The sequence below is a fragment of the Polyodon spathula genome, chromosome 2 (assembly GCF_017654505.1).
Source record: "Polyodon spathula isolate WHYD16114869_AA chromosome 2, ASM1765450v1, whole genome shotgun sequence".
NCBI lineage: Eukaryota > Metazoa > Chordata > Actinopteri > Acipenseriformes > Polyodontidae > Polyodon > Polyodon spathula.
The window spans coordinates 16,833,269-16,844,780 of NC_054535.1; the positions used below are offsets into that span (position 1 = coordinate 16,833,269).

The 11,512-nt window shown below is 49.8% G+C and overlaps 1 non-coding gene across 1 annotated transcript; it reads right to left on the reverse strand.

Moving 5' to 3' along the window:
- Positions 1 to 438: 438 nt before the first annotated feature.
- Positions 439 to 602, reverse strand: LOC121307403. The gene has a single exon (XR_005948325.1). It is a non-coding gene; the product is annotated as a U1 spliceosomal RNA (small nuclear RNA).
- Positions 603 to 11,512: the final 10,910 nt, after the last annotated feature.

The following is an 11,512-nucleotide window of genomic DNA, read 5'->3' on the forward strand; positions in this document are numbered from 1 at the left end:
TTCCTTCAGATGAGATGTAAAATCAAGGTCCAATTGTAAGTGACTCTGCAGCAGCAGTTATGCTGCACAGTTTATCTGTAAGTCGCTTTGGATAAAAGCGTCCACTAAATAGATAAACTTGAAAATGATTTCCAGGAGTTTTTCTTAACTTTGATACAGGCACTGCTGACTCGTTACTTTTAGTTTTCTCAATAAAAATACTAAACTAAACTGCAAATAACCAAAAAAACTGTGAAACAGATGTACAGAAAGCACGTAGCTACTTAATCACAATCAGAAAGAAAAAACAAACAAACCATTAGAAAAAACAAACAAACCATTTAGTTCCTTAGCCAAAGCTCGCTGCCTGTGTAGGACATCTATCTGCTAGAATCTTCTTGAATAACTGCAAACTTCACCGCTTCTAGACAATCTCGTTTCTATCTTTGACCAGAGTTTCAGGGGAGAGCGCGAACGCAGTCCCCCACTACCAGAAATTATGCAGTCGAGATTCCCGCATTTGGGGAATTCGCAGGGGTCAGCACAGCCGGAGTGCAATGGCCGAGCCTCGCCCTGGGTGAACCACCTTCATGATCATGGTATCTCCCCTGCCAGGTAAGTATGAGTTGTACATCTTCCGACTCGGCGCCCGTCCACAAGAGACACTTTTCCCAGAAACGGTACCTACATCTACAATTTAAAAAAAATACATTGATTCCTAATATAACATGCGCATTTTTAATATATTGCACTTTCCAGTCTATTGGATTTAATAGTTTCCTTCAGTTTTCGGGATACATTTTTAGAAATTGCATTCCCGTAATGCATCTCGGTACATATTTGCATGCGCCTTTATCACTGGACGACAGGATGCCAGCAATATAACACAGGATGACGTCATTACTGCAGCAACATATGTTAGATGTTCCGCAAAAGAAAGGGATGGGTCTGTATACACGTCTGCGTAAACGAAATAAAAACATGGAAACAAATGTACGACTTTAAAAAAAGAAAGAATGGAATACATTGGTCAAACAATTGTTACGGTCTCAATAAAAATAACCTCGAATGAACGAACCGGTCGCTAAATCCGTTCTGGGTTTATATGCTAGTTTTGCTGTCTTGTTTGGCACAATAATCAGAACATTCAGTTTGTGGCTTTAACATTTTCAACGTTTTTTTTTTTTTTTTTTAATGATTAAACTAACGATAACTAACAAAACTCGTCAGCACTTTTGTCTTAACCCTGTTCACATGTGTTTGTATCGGACCGATACTGGTAGTTTGGGTTTAGAATCCGAATTACAAATGGTACATTGAAATTTCGTTCTGTTTGATATTTTATTTTTAAACACTGAAACTCAGAATCAATTATTGTAAGGTGACATTGGTTTTATGTTGGGAAATATTTTTAAGAAAAATAAAAAACTGAAATATCTTGCTTGCATAAGTATTCAACCCCTGTGCTGTGGAAGCTCCCAGTTTGCACCGATGAAAGAAATTGCTCTAACGAGGACGCAATTACCTTGCCATTGGCCTCCACCTGTGAACCATTAAAGTTGCTGTCATATTTTCTGGATAGAAACCCCCATGTTGAAGGATCATTGGTAAGGCTGTGAATCTGAAGGAAAATGAAGACCTAAGAGCATTCTACAGAAGTTAGAGAGAAAGTAATACAAATGCATAGATTAGGGAAAGGGTACAAAATAATATCCAAGTGTTTGAATATCCCAGTGAGCACAGTTAGATCAAGAATCAGGAAGTGTAAGCTGCATCACACCACCCAGGCACTGCCAAGAAAAGGCCGTCCCTCAAAACTCAGCGCTCAAACAAGGAGACTTGTGAGAGAAGCCACAGAGAGGCCAACAATCACTTTGAAGGAGCTACAGAGTTCACTGGCTGGGAGTGGAGTAATGGTGCACCAGTCAACCATATCAAGAGCTCTGCATAACACTGGCCTGTATGGGAGGGTGGCAAGAAAGAAGCCGTTACTCAAAAAGTACCATCTGAAAGCACGTCTGGAGTTTACCAGAAAGCATGAGAGTGACCCAGCTGCGATGTGGGAAAAGGTTTTGTGGTCAGAGAAGACCATGATAGAGCTTTTTGGCCAGTACTCAAAGCGCTATGTGTGGTGCAAATCTAACACTGTCCATGTCTCAAGACACACCATCCCTACAGTAAAGTATGGTGGTGGCAGCATCATGCTGTGGGGATGCTTCTCATCAGCAGGGACTGGGCATTTTGTTACAATTGAAGGAAGAATGGATGGAGCAAAATACAGGAAAATACTGCAAGAGAATCTGCTTCAGTCCGCTAAAAAACTGAAGCTTGGGCGGAAATTCACCTTTCAGTAGGAGAATGATCCCAAGCACAAGGCCAAAGCAGCATTGGAATGGCTCAAGAACAAAAAGGTGAATGTCCTACAGTGGCCCAGTCAAAGTCCTGATCTCAATTCCATTAAGAATCTGTGGCACTATTTGAAAATTGCGGTCCACAAGCGTCGTCCAACCAACCTGAACAACCTGTAGCAAATCTGCCAAGAAGAATGGGCCAAAATCACTCCGACACTGTGTGCAAAGCTGGTACATACTTACCCCAAAAGACTTAAAGCTGTTATTGCAGCGAAAGGTGGCTCTACCAAATATTAATGTGTGGGGGTTGAATACTTATGCAAGCAAGATATTTCATTTTTTTATTTTTCTTAAAAATATTTCCCAACATAAAACCAATGTCACCTTACTATAATTGATTTTGAGTTTAATTGTTTTAAAATAAAATATCGAACAGAACGAAATTTCAATCTACCATTTGTAATTCAGTAATATGAGAGAACTGGTCTGGGATCTGAATACTTTTGCAAGGCACTGTATATATATATATATATATATATATATATATATATATATATATAATATATTATATATATATATATATACATACGAAACGTTTTCACGTGAACTTTTAATGCTGTTTTAATATATATTGTGTGTGTGTGTGTGTGTGTGTGTGTGTGTGTGTGTGTATATATATATATATATATATATAAAAGGCATTAAAAGTGCCATTAAATTCTTGCGAAATTGTATGTTCATAAACTAGTAGCCACGTGTTGGCAATGAAAGTGTTAAGTTATCAAAGGCATCCATTTTGTATATTACCCTTTGTTAGGTTGAATCTGCAGAGGTGTTGTAATGGATCCCAGCTGCAGTGAGCTGTGTTGCCATTGGAGGACTGTATCCCTTGAAACTTGAATCGGATGTTTATTCTACAAAATAAATCCCCCTTTCAAACAACTTGTGTGGTTCTTTAGGCTGTGCAGTACCGCAAGGGTCCCTTTCCTCCAGTTAGAGACAGGAAACATATGCTTACATGATCTATGCAATGCAGTACAATACATGGATGAAGGCTATATTTGCATCCTGATCCATTTAAAAAAAAAAAAAGATAATACCACAGTACAGTGACGTCAAAAAGTGATCAGTATATATAGTTGAACTTTGACCTATTCGACTCCTCGAGACCATCACTTTCAATTCTCGTTTTCAAGCACCGGACAACACCCACAGTACAGAAATGTTCATTAATGATCAACAAAATGAGAATACCTTAAAAAAAAATGTAAAGCTGGTACATTCGTATCTCAGAGAAACTGGAGAGGAATGGGAAATTAAAACAAGGTAAAGGCAATCAACCAAATAAAGATAAAGCACTAACGGATAACGACATAGAATGTCTGTACAGCACTGAAACACTAAGTTTAAAAAAAAAACAACTACTGCTGAACATCTTCTTTAACATTAGCATCACAAGGGATATATATATATTGTAGCGTTTTGTGCTATGGGGGTGAGACAGACTCGGGGGAGACCAGATGAGGTTCCACATACTTTTATTTTTTTTAATAACACAACAGAACCCTGTTTGGGCCGGGGTTCACGCCAAAATAATAAACTGCTGTATCTCCCTTTTTTACACTGCACTCTGCTTCGTCGATAAGCACTCAGTCAGTTCTCCGTCTCTCGCAAGATCTCTCCGCTCAGACATTCACCCGCGTTTTTTTGCTCGCGGCTCCCCCCTTCCTACTTATAGCCTCCGGGGGAACCACCCACTGCGCACACACACACACTCATGCAGACATACACTAACGGCGTGCCCTGTACCCTCACAATACACGGAACCTTAACAGGACGTAACAAACAAGACAAACACAACATCCAGGATGCTGCCATCGCCAGTGTCGTTACACAGCCCCCCCCCTTTAGTCCCTCATCCCCAAGGGAAGAACAAAGTCTCGGAAACGACCCGGGAGGCGATGATGTCTTTGCGGGCGGGAGCCCTGTGTGGAGGACGGCCTCCCATCAGCCACAGGGGACAGGGAAACTGAACCGTCGGGGGAGGAACCCTTATCCCTGTGGGTGGGAGGACTGTTAGGGCAGAGTGGATCGGGAGGGGGGAGGAGAGGACTGTCAGGAGCTGCTGGGTCGGATGGTGCTGGGTGTTGTCCCAGGTAGGGGGCCAGCCGATCCCGATGCAGCACTACCTTGCGTCCTCTGTGAGGTAGCTGCACCCGGTAGGCCACGTCCCCAATCCTATCCAGGACATGGCAAGGACCATGCCAGTGGCTGTCCAATTTGGGGCAACGGCCCCACTGTCTGTTGGGGCTGAAGACCCACACGAGCTCCCTGGCGGTGAAGTGGCGCCCCCGTACTCGGAGGTCATAGTTCCGCTTCTGCCATACCCCAGCGGCCTCCAATTGGTCCCTGGCGAAGCTGTGGGCTGATTCCAGTCGGTCCTGTAGTCTCCTGGCATACTCAGGGCCCGGGGGTACACTGGGGGCATCTGGGGGATGACCAAAAGCTAGCTCTGCAGGAGTGCGCAGCTCACGCCCCAGCATCAGCAGGGCAGGGGTGCATGCAGTGGAATCCTGGACAGCAGAGCGGCAGGCCAACCCAGTCCCACTGGTGGGTGGCGGTGGTGACAGTCAACTGCACGGCCAGCGTGCGGTTGAACCTCTCCACCAGTCCGTCGCTCTGAGTGTGCAGAGGGGTGGTCCGCGTCTTTTTGATGCCCAGACGCCGGCACATCCCGGCAAAGACCCGGGACTCAAAGTTGCGCCCTTGGTCAGAATGCAACTCTTGAGGGACCCCGAACCGGCTGAAGAACCCCTCCAGCAGTGCTTCAGCGACCATCTCCGCCTCTTGGTCTGGCAAAGCGTACGCCTCTGGCCACTTAGTGAAGTAATCGAGGGCCACCAGAACTAACCGGTTCCCCCTCTCGGAGCGTGGAAAGGGGCCTGATACGTCTACAGCAACCCTTTCCACAGGCCCCCCGACCTGGTACTGCTGGAGTGGGGCGTGCGACCGGCCCTGGGGTCCTTTCCGGGCAGTGCAGATGTCACAGCGCCGGCAGTGGTACTCCACATCTCGCCTGCACTGCCCCCAGTAGGACGACAGGCGGAGCCGCCGCAGGGTCTTTGTCACTCCTAAATGACCAGTGCCTGGGGTCCCATGATGGGCCTCTAGCACCTCCTGGAGCATCGCCCTGGGGACAACCACCTGCCACCTCACTTCCCCCGTGGCGGGCACCTTCCACTGCCGCTGAAGGACTCCGTCATGCAAGGCCAACCCGCTCCACTGAGCCCACAGCCCCCGAGTGGCTGTGGAAAAAGGGGCCACCTCCTCCCAAGGGGGCCTTCGCTGCTCCTCTAGCCATTGTAGTATGGGGCGGAGGTCCGGGTCTCTGTCCTGATGGGCTCTCCAATCCACCCTCTCAGCCGATACTGCCACCCAGCATTGCTCTTCCCACCGGTGGGACAGCTCCGCTTCCCTCTCCTCCTTTCTGCTGCAATGGGCGCATCCCTCCTGGGCACAGGGACGACGGGACAGCGCGTCCGCATTGGCGTGCTTCTCACCAGCCCGGTGTTGGATCCGGTACTGAAACGCCTGGAGCTGCTCAATCCAACGGGCGACCTGTCCCTCCAGCTCCCGGAGAGTCAGTAGCCACTGCAGGGCAGCGTGGTCCGTGCGAATGGTGAAGGGGAGCCCGCAGAGATAGTGGCGGAAGTGGCGGACCCCCTCCACCACAGCAAGCAGCTCCCGTCAGGTGACGCAATACCGGCGCTCCGCCTTGCTGAGCGACCAGCTAAAATACGCCACCACATGCTCCCCTTCCGGACCCGGCTGGGATAAGACAGCCCCGATCCCCTCGTTGCTCGCATCCGTGTCCAGCAGGAAGGGAGAACGGACATCCGGGGGAGCCAGCACCGGGGACTGGCACACGCATGTTGCAGGGAGGCGAGCGCCTCCTGGCACGCCAGGGTCCACTCAAAGGGCTCGTCTTTCCTCAGGAGGCAGTGCAGGGGGGCAGCGATGGTGGCAAAGCCCTGCACAAACCTGCGGTAGTAGGAAGCAAGCCCCAGGAAGCTTCTAACCTGCCGGGGGTTGATGGGAATAGGCCAGTCCTTCATTGCGTGATCTTGTCCACCTCTGTCTGGATTCCCTCTGCTCCCACTCGGTGCCCGAGGAATGAGACCTCCTGGCGCATCAGCTGGCACTTTTCAGAGTGCAGTTTTAGCCCCGCTCTCCTCAAGTGCCGGAGCACCTCACGCAGGGAGGCCAGGGCATCCTGGAAGGTCCCTCTGTGGACCAGCAGGTCATCCAGGTAGACCAGGCACTCCGATGGGGGTACTCCGGCCAGCACCTTTTCCATGAGCCGTTCGAACGTTGCGGGGGCGTTGCAAAGTCCGAATGGCATCACAGTAAAATGCCACAGACCCCGTCCAGTGGAGAAGGCAGTCTTCGGCCGTGCAGAGGGATCCAGCGCAAACTGCCAGTAACCGCTGCGGAGGTCCAGCGAAGAGAACCATCTAGAGCCGGCCACCAAGTCAAGGGGCTCATCGATGCGGGGAAGGGGGTAGGAGTCCTTCTCCGTCACATCATTCACTCGCCGGTAATCGACACAAAAACGCCACTTGCCGTCCTTCTTCCGCACCAATACTACCGGCGAGGTCCAGGGGCTGTTGGACGGCTCAATGATCCCCGCCACCTTCATTTCCTCCAGCACCTGCTCTGTGGCTTCCTGGAGGGCGAGCGGTTGGCGGCGAGGGCGCTGCTTAATGGGGCGGGTGCCTCCCGTCTCGATCTGGTGCTGCACCAGGTGTGTCCGCCCCACGTCATCCGAGGTGGTAGCGAAACTGTGGCGATACTCGTACACCAGTTCCCACAGCTGGCGACACTCTTCTGCGCAAAGCCCTTCGCAGCTCCTGAGCCACACTGCGTGCACTGCGTTGAGAGCTGGGTCTTCAGTGGAGACTGGTGGCGGAGGGGAGATTGCTGGGGACGCTGAATTACCCCTGACAGTAGGGCGTGGCATGGCGGTATCCTCCCTCAGCCCTTAGGTAGCGGTTGGTGGCGCTGTGCAGGGTGGCGGGGCTGCCTGGGGGAGAGCTGCATTCCCGTGGGCCACACCAGGGAGGGACCCCGAACCGGCTGAAGAACCCCTCCAGCAGTGCTTCAGCGACCATCTCCGCCTCCTGGTCTGGCAAAGCGTACGCCTCTGGCCACTTAGTGAAGTAATCGAGGGCCACCACACTGCAGGAGGGCGGCTGTACACGCTGGCAAGCGTTGAGGCCTGAGGATGGGCGTGTTGGCTGGCGAGCCTTGCGGCCGGAGGGTGGCCGTGTTGGCTGGCGAGCCTTGCGGCCGGAGGGTGGCCGTCGAGACACTGTATTGTCCCTGATGAGACTGGCGGATAATGGAGCCTGGGGGTGTGCCGAGGTCTCCCGTCTCACTGCTGCGGTCCATTGTGTCCTCGGCAGATCCCGAAACTGTCGTGCGAAGGGGTCCCGACTCCGACCCAGCGGTCCAAGGGGTGAGGCTAAAGCTAAAGCCGGGCTCCCCTGTATGTGCAGTGTCCCGGTCCGGAGGTTTAGCTGTCCGCCGGTGTAGCGCAGGAAGTCCAGGCCAAGTATGCAGGGGTCCTGTACAGCTGCTACCCAGACGGGGTGGTGCACGGTCCGTCCAGCCACTTCAATAGCAAGGTTTCCCTTTCCTTGCATGGGGGCTAGCTCTCCAGTCACAGTGCGCAACTGCATGGTGGTGGGCTCCAGCTGGACTCCTGCAGGGAGCACATCAGGGCGTTTGAGAGTCACCGTGGAGCCAGTATCCACGAGAGCAGTGCACGGGACCTCCTCAATGCGGACGAGGACATGGCAGAAGTCCCCGGCAGTGGTCCTTCCTACCGCTATAGCTGGCTGGCACCGTCTGTGGTCGGCTGTTTCCGTGGGGGGTGACGCCGCACTCTGTCGGCTACACGGGTTAGTACTGGTGGCGGCCGCTGCAGCTGGGTGGTCCGCGATTAAGGGGACTGGACTAGGGGCAAGCGTCGTCCTGTCTATGCGGGCCCCTTGGCGTTTCCCTGCGGTTTCTGTGTCAGGCGTGGTGGTGCAGCAGATGCTGCTGGGCAGTGGCGCCGTAAGTGGCCAGGTTGTCCACAGCCCCAGCACAGCTGTGGTGGGGGGGGTGTCTCAGGAGTCCGAACCAGCTAGGTAATCGCCGCTCTGATGAGGGTGGTAAGCTCCGGGGGCCAGGTGGGATCAGTGGTGCGGTACGGGGCCTCCTCTTCTTCTGCTTGGGCCATGCGAGCTCGAGGTGGTGTGTGGTCAGGCAGCCTCTTCTGCTGACCACTCTCGCTCCCAGGGGCATGGTCCTGCTCCCCCTCCTCGAGCACCTCCTCGACTCGTATGGCGTGAACCACAGCGAGCTCTAGGGAGGTTGGGGCAGCAAACTGGACCTGCTGATGTAGAGCGGTCGGGATCAGTCCGCGAACAAAGGCCTCGACAGCCAGGTCCTCCTGGGTGGCTGGCGGGAACGTTGGGTACCCCTTCCTTGCCAGGTACTAGACATCAGCAGCCAGTATGCCCAGTTTCTCTCCAGGAGCTCTAGTACGGTTGGCCAGCTGCAGGCGCAACCCGACTGCGGGCTCCACTCTCCCAAAACGGCGCTCGAGAGCTGCGGTTAGCACCTCGTAAGTCCAGCAGAACCTGCAGCGCTTCACCCTCTAATGCAGCCGCCAACTGTCCTGCTTTCTCCGTCGGCCCCCAGCCATTAGTAAGCGCTGCCATCCTGAATTTGACGTGGTACGCCTCCCACGGCGATCTACCGTCATAGCGGCCTGCTTTCACTGACTGCCGGCTCGCCCCTTGCAATATGTTCCCCCCTCATCGCATATTCTCTCTTCCGTGATCGGCACAGGGCCCATGTCGGGGCTTAACGTCATACTCCCTTGTCAGACACACGCTCAGTTCAGCAACCAATGCCCCACAGCTACTACAGCCATTCAGATTGAAGGTGTTTAAACAATGTAAAGCCTCTTCTTCTAAACAAGCAATTCAATTACTGGCTTTCTCTCTGTCTGTCCAGTTGTTTATCGTTGCCATCATTTCAAACTGCTTTATAAAGTCTCGCCAATCGGCCTTACCATTGTACCGCAGACGGCTGTAATAAACCCCCTTGTTGACATTCTGCTGCAGGGCAGCCGTGTCCGATGGTGATACTGCCTCCTCCTTGACGCGCACTCGTGCTCCTCCTATCTCCGTGACCAATGACGTCCTTGCGGCGGCCGAAGAACCTCCTTCTTCCTTGATGACAATGGTGCAGTGCCCCTCAGCCTGCGGGGCAGTCCGTTTGTCTCCTAGCTCCGTCATCTTGATCCCTCTTTCCTCTTTCGGCCAAGGGTTCTTGCTCTTCCCTCGCGCCATTTTCTCTCCTCTCCATGCAGCGCCCATGCTCGGGTCACTCCTGACCCTCAGCTCAGTTCACACCAAAATAATAAACGGTTGTATCTCTCTCTTTTACACCGCACTCTGCTTCGTCGATAAGCACTCAGTCAGTTCTCCGTCTCTCGCAGCCTCTCACCGCTCAGACATTCACCCGCTTCCTACTTATAGCCTCCGGGGGAACCGCCCACTGCGCACGCACACACACTCACGCAGACATACACTAACGGCGTGCCCCGTACCCTCACAATACACTGAACCTAAACAGGACGTAACAAACAAGACAAACACAACGTCCAGATGCCATCGCCAGGGTCATTATTACGAGATATATATATATATATATATATATATATATATATATATATATATATATATATATATATATATATATATATATAGACACACCCACACACACACATAAAAGAACATCAGACACGCTGAGCAGCAATATTATGCCCCCTGCTGTAAGGATTCTGGAAGAGTGGCAAATTCGTCCATTCACACTTCCTTGTTGCTCTCTTTGACTAAATAATAATGATTTAGATAAACTTGAAATTGATCCCAAGGTGTCGTTTTTATTTGTTTTAACTTTGATATATACGCCGCTGACTCGTTACTTTTAGTCTTCTCAATATGAAAACTTCACAATACATGTACATAAAAGACGTAGGTACTTTCTAGAACATTATAGTACATTCGGAAACAAGAAACAAAATCTCATTCCCAGTCTGACAGAGCCACCTGCGGGAGGTACATAGAAATAATCTCTAACGTTATTGCTTTCAATATCTGTGTTTCTTGCGAACGATCAGAAATGATGCAGCTAAGATTCCTGTATTTGCATAAACCGCATAAACATCCACCAGGGGGCATTGTACATTTTAAAATCTGGAAAGTATTGCTGTAAAGTTAGTAGTCTGTACCTGTTTTGAAGTGTATAATTTACAACAGGCCTACAAAGTTTTTGTAAAACATACCCGACAAAGGACAACTATATAATACGTTTCTACCAGGTTTCCCTTAAGAGTATAGAGTCAATCGACTCCATAAATAAACAGAAATTGTCGTGGGTGTATACAAGTTTAAGTATGCACCTGGAAGTTATGATAATTCGCTTTTCTTTTCCTGTCTTCAAAAGAAAGCAGATTAACTTAAAAAAAAAAAAAAGTGAACGTAAGGAAATGCCAATTAAAAAAAAAAAAAAAAAAAAAAAAACTCATATCTATTTAATGTTGTATGTATTTAACAGTGTTATGTATGTGTAATATTTAGTATGAAGTACTATTAACTTTCCTTGTGCTCATTCAGGAGACAAGATGCCAGTGCCATTTTCCATCAAGACCCATACTGAAACCATTGCTAGTTTGTCTAACCCCACTTCTTGTTCCACATTCGTTCCACAGATCTCTTCTAGTTTTAATTTCTTGTGCAGAGTGCAGACCATGGGTTAATATACATTTCTTAATCAAATCATATATAATATAATCAGGATTATCAGGATAAAAATGCCGTCTGATTTAGTACCTACATATGGTACAGGTTCTTGGTTTATACATCAATTCTCTTTTTACTTTCTCTGCCTTTGTAAGTATGTTTTTTGTGTGGTCAACTTTTAATGAGGACTACCAGAATATGAAATAAAACCCAATAAGGTGGACTGAAAGGAGATCCTCCCCAGCAATCTACAAAGAAAAGTTTCCAAACAAGGTTAATCTTATAGGATGCAAACTGCACGAATATCATCAATTACGCAAG